General features: G+C 43.6%; 1 protein-coding gene across 1 annotated transcript in view; it reads left to right on the top strand.

Moving 5' to 3' along the window:
- Nucleotides 1–5,775: 5,775 nt before the first annotated feature.
- The window catches only part of LOC138959300 (phosphoenolpyruvate carboxykinase, cytosolic [GTP]-like), a 26,186-nt gene continuing 26,141 nt past the window's right edge, over nucleotides 5,776–5,820 (top strand). Inside the window, exon 1 of the mRNA XM_070330721.1 lies at nucleotides 5,776–5,820. This exon is cut by the window's right edge and continues 331 nt beyond it. The gene's annotated coding sequence lies outside the window, so the exon portion shown is untranslated.

Genomic DNA, 5,820 nt, shown 5'->3' with positions numbered 1-5,820 from the left:
TCCACCACAGAAGTCACCTCTGGCAGTGACATTCTGTTCCGGTCGTGTGCCTCACCACATCAGCTGATCGGCGAGTGTGAGAGTGTGAGAGTGTGCAGTGCAGTGCAGCTTTCGGTGTCTCCCAGTAAACAGTCAGTTTACGCCGGTCCTGACCCAGTACTGGTTGGGTACTCTACACTCCTCTTCAAAACTTACGCTGCGGGTTTGTATGAAACGCCAAAACTCGGACCTTTTTCCCGGTAAATTCTACCGGTAGAATACAAAATGTGCCGGGTGGATTAGCAAATCTACCGGGTGTCTCTACACTAGATTGGTTCTCTTAACAATACTGGTAGAATTTGATCCAATGAGAGCCTGAGATACCCGATAGATGTTTACCGAGCAGAAAGCTCCGTCATTGGCTGATCAAACTACCGGGTTCACAATGCCCCCATGTGCTCCGAAACTGACTTTATACTCGGCAGAATCTACCGGTAGATTTTGGAAAATTACCGGGTATTTCTGCAATTGATTAGCTTGAGAGAGAGAGAGAGAGAGAGAGAGAGAGAGAGAGAGAGAGAGAGAGAGAGAGAGAGAGAGAGAGAGAGAGACACTGACACTGACACTGACACTGACACTAACACAGTTTAATTGAATATGGGCCTACAGCCCCTTTCAATGGGGGGTACACATGAATCACAGAAAAAAATAGAAAACATGATATTTTCATTTTCATTACTTTATTTAAACGTATGCAAAATACACAGTGGTTTGTTCCAAGCTTTCCTCTATCAATAATCTTGCACATCAATGCTGCCTAATATATACATACAACCGAACAATAAATACAGCAACAACAAAACCTTCAGCGACAATTAATCCTCATTATTATTTAACATTGATGGGCGGGGATGTAGCTCAGTCGGTAGCGCGCTGGATTTGTATCCAGTTGGCCGCTGTCAGCGTGAGTTCGTCCCCACGTTCGGCGTGAGATTTATTTCTCAGAGTCAACTTTGTGTGCAGACTCTCCTCGGTGTCCGAACACCCCCGTGTGTACACGCAAGCACAAGACCAAGTGCGCACGAAAAAGATCCTGTAATCCATGTCAGACTGAGTTCGGTGGGTTATAGAAACACAAAAATACCCAGTATGCTTCCTCCGAAAGCGGCGTATGGCTGCCTAAATGGCGGGGTAAAAACGGTCATACACGTAAAAGCCGTGGGAGTTTCAGCCCATGAACGAACAAACATTTAACATTGACAATCTTAACTGAAATGCAAAAAAACAAAAACGTTGCTAAATCTACAATTGTTTCTGTGTCTTGTTTTTTTAAACATGGTAATCATACTGCCCAACTGATCACCAACACTTAAATCTGTGCTAAATACTTTATTCTTAACTCACAATATGTTTGGCATTCAAACAAAAAATGGATTTCGGTCTCTAATTTATCTTCACAAAAGGGGCAACACTTGTTTTCTGTTGAATTTTGGAAGCGATATCTGTGGATATTTATCTGTGAAACACCCATTCTAAACTCATGAGCGATGAGATTTCTGTACACATCTTTCCATAAAATGTCCACATAACGTTCTTTTTCAAAACAGGCTTTATATTTTCCATACAGTGATAGGCGCTCACTCGAGTCCAAATGATTACGCCAATCATGACAGAAGGAACTGCAGAGCCTCTCCTTCAGTTCTGCAAAAAACACCCTCTCGTTTCCACATCCAAACATCCAAACTTGGTAAAATCCATTTTCACACAAAACTGCCTTTACATGCGTTACCCATGTGATACCACCTTTTTCGTGGAGGTTGAACAACATTTTGTATGCCTTCTTTGAATAAAAATTGTCTGGCTGTCTCAATAACCGTAACCAATATTTAATCAACCTTGTGACTGTTGTCACCCAAAGAGGATACCTACCCAATTCACCATACACAACATCATTGGGAGTTTTATCTACTACGTGCAGAAACCGTTTACATGCAAATAAATGAACACGTTCCAATTGGTCATACTTCTCATAACCCCAAATTTCGGCTCCATATGATAATATTGGCAATACTTGCGCATCAAATAACTTAAAAAATACATCAAATGAGTTACAACCCATGTTCTTTAAAGTATTCAAAATTTCGATCGTGCTTCGCTTTGCTCTTGTTGTTGCGTCTTCAATTGCGACGCCATAACTATGTTTTGTTGAAAAGGTGAGGCCAAGATATTTATACGAATTTACAACCTGCAACTGATTGCCATCAAAAATCCATTTTTCTCTTGCACTTAAAAATCCGCCTTTTCTGAAAACTATTATTTTTGATTTATCCAGGTTTACTCTCAGACCCAGTCCTTGCATTGCTGTACATAACACGTTTAACTGGTTCTGTAATCCAATAACAGTGGATGCTATCAAAGTGAGATCGTCAGCAAACAATAACAAAAGCACACACACCAATAAAACAAACTCCACTGTTACCGCCCAACGAAGCATCCAAATATCGGAGCACGTAAAATGAAATTGAACAAAAGCATGGCGGCTGTCAAACCAAAACACTGATCTAAAAATATAGATCAGTGAACCAAAAAGGGGAAAGGGAAGTAACCTGCGGGAATTCCCGCACACTTCAGTGGGTTTCGTCCCCTGGCTCGGTTTGTCCGTTAAAAGCTAATATCTTTCGTGTGACTACCGTTAGGAATGTAATTTTTTGCATACAAAAAACAAAGCCTATTCCTAACAATTTCACAAAAATTTGAGCTTAATTGACCCACAGATACAAGTCTTACCCGACAAACACCGACCGACAGACCGCCCGCCCGCATCAACGCCCGCCCGCCTCAAACAAACAAACAAACAAACAGACAGAGCGAATCCAGTAAGCCCCCCATTATTCTAATGGCGGCTTAAAAAGACTACACTGACCGACAGCAAACAAAGAAACCCCAGCTGAATTGCCTGTCCGAACAGTTACTGAAGCCCAACACTGAGCCCCCATCTAGTCTGTCTGCATGTCTGTCTGTCTGTCTGTCTGTCTGTCTGTGTTTGTCTGTCTGTCTCTGTCTCTCTCTCTCTGTCTCTCCCTTCTCCCCCCCCCCCTCCATCTGTCTGCTTGTATGTCCCCCTCTTTCTCTCTTTCTATCTATTTCTCACTTACTCTCTCTCTCTCTCTGTGTCTCCATCTGTGTGTGTGTGTGTGTGTGTGTGTGTGTGTGTGTGTGTGTGTGTGTGTGTGTGTGTGTGTGTATGTTTGTGTGTGTGTGTGTGTGTGTGTCTCTCTCCCTCTCCCCCTCTGTCTCTCTGTCTCTCTGTGTGTGTGTGTGTGTGTGTGTGTGTGTGTGTGTGTGTGTGTGTCTCTCTCTCTCTCTCTCTCTCTCTCTCTCTCTCTCTCTCTCTCTTATTCTGTATGATTTAAATAGATCCACGGATGATAAACTAATGCTCCTGAATTTCCTCCCCTTGAATGATCAGTTGACGTTAAACAAGGCTGTGTTCATGTATAAAATTCTAAATGACGACTGTCCTAAATATTTGCAATCACGTTTCAAACATGCCACAAAAAGATATGGGTCCCAAAAAATCATCCCTCCTATACCTCGCATAGACCTCTACAAATCGAGCTTAGCCTTCTCAGGAGCATTTCTCTGGAACTCCTTCCCCCAACAGATAAGAAATGCAACTTCGGTGAAAATGTTTAAGAGACATTCACGTTCACACATCATTCGTGAATGAAATGTCTTGTTCGACTGTTATTTTGCTAAACATTCTGTACTAGTGTTAACGGCTGATCTGAGCAACTTCATTCCCAAATGAAAGATATAACTATGTCAATGTAATTCTGTAATTTTTGAGTTCTCCTTATGTAATTCCTTAAATGCACATTGTGTGCATTCCATAGGCCTACAATGTATTTCTGTATTTTATATGATTCAATCTATATTTTGTACGTGCGTCTGTCTTTACGTGTTGTATAAAGGACAGGTTGGAAGAATAGGCTTTGCCTAAAACCTTTATCCTTTTGTAATAAAGTTCTGAGTCTGAGTCTGAGTCTGAGTCTGAGTCTGAGTCTCTCTCTCTCTCTCTCTCTCTCTCTCTCTCTCTCTCTCTCTCTCTCTCTCTCTCTCTCTCTCTCTCTCCGGCTCTCTCTCTCTCTCTCTCTCTCTCTCTCTTGCATGTCCATTGTACATATATCTCGATCGTTTCGATCCTACATTACCCCCTCCCCCCGGCCCTTCCCCGATCTGTGCCACGGACCGATGGCTTCACAGTAAACTTTGTCAGTGTCAGTGTCAGTGTCTCTACAAGTTAGCTGTAACCTCTGACAATGACATGCGATCCCCGTCACGTGTCACGTCCAACAAGGTGATTGGTCAATTTGAGTGTGTCCGCTTTTCCCAGTAAACATGCACTGCATGGATCCGTTTGTTTGTACACTCTTTGCCAAAACGAATGCAGCCTTTTGAATAAAGTTGGCAAGAGTTTCAGATGGAAGGTGATCTTTGCCAGATGTCTTGCACGTACTGCACGGCGGCTCCCTTTCATTTCATTTTCATTTTCATTACTTTATTGTCCCATCGCTGGGAAATTCGGGTCGCTTCCTCCCAGTGGAAAGCTAGCAGCAACGGAGTCTCGCTACCCAGGTGTCTACGTGTTTAGGTGTATTCAGCCACCTGCACTTATGGCAGAATGACCAAGGTCTTTAATTTACGTGCCATTGTGATGACACGGGGGTGGGACATGGCTTCCGTCTCTGGGTCTGCACATAAAGTTGAACCGCCCTGATATGGCCCTTCGTGGTCGGCTGGGCGTTAAGCAAACAAACAAACAAACAAACATAAAGTTGACCCGTGTCCGTCCCGGCCCGAATTCGAACCTGCGACCTTTCGATCACAAGTCCAGTGCTCTACCAACTGAGCTACCGGGCCCCCAGTGGGAAAGCAGCCCTAATGTTCATGAGGGTAACCTCGCTGGACTAAATGAAATCTTATCCTTATTCTTATCCCTTACAAACCAGGCAATAGTCCGGATTGACCCAATGGGGCAACAAGCACACACAAAGCGAGAGAGAGAGAGAGAGAGAGAGAGAGAATGACAATGACAATGACAAATCTTTATTTTTCGAGGGTGACAAGAATAAGCATAGATATGCTTTTTTTGCATCTGGCCCTCGCCCTAAAGAGGGACTAAACTATTTTACTATAACTATGAGAGAGAGAGAGAGACAGAGAGAGAGAGAGACAGAGAGCCTAGAGAGAGGTAGACTGATAGAGAGAGAAAGAAAGAGAGAGAAAGAGACAGAGAGACAGACACAGAGAGAGACAGACAGAAAGAGGCAGACATCATACAGACAGACAGCAGACAGACAGACAAAGAGACAAAGACATAGAGAGACAGAGAGACAGAGACAGGGAGAGGGAAAGAGAGAGAGACAGAGGAAACAATCAATTGAGGATACATCTCTCTCTCTCTCTCTCTCTCTCTCTCTCTCTCTCTCTCTCTCTCTCTCTCTCTCTCCCTCTCTCTCTCTCTCTCCCTCTCACACACACACCGTCACACACACCATTTTCTCACATCGCAGTTCTTTGTGCGATCAGTATACACAATGTGATGGAACGCACACACCGGATTAAGTTATTACCCGTGGTACAAGGTGCAACAACAACGTTCCGCAATGTCAGCGCCAACGATGCTGAGTTGGGACTTAGGCCACGCCCTCTTTTGCAGTGGGCCTACTGCGTCTCCGTATTCACCAAATAAAAGCGCTTGATGCTACTCAACAAGGAAGACATCTGCGACATACCCACGAAACAATATCGTTTTGTTTTTCTGCTTGTATAAAGAGT

The sequence above is a fragment of the Littorina saxatilis genome, linkage group LG1 (genome assembly GCF_037325665.1).
Source record: "Littorina saxatilis isolate snail1 linkage group LG1, US_GU_Lsax_2.0, whole genome shotgun sequence".
Classification (NCBI taxonomy): Eukaryota; Metazoa; Mollusca; class Gastropoda; order Littorinimorpha; family Littorinidae; genus Littorina; species Littorina saxatilis.
Note: the sequence above shows the minus strand (reverse complement) of the source record. Positions and strands in the feature narration are given on the sequence as shown.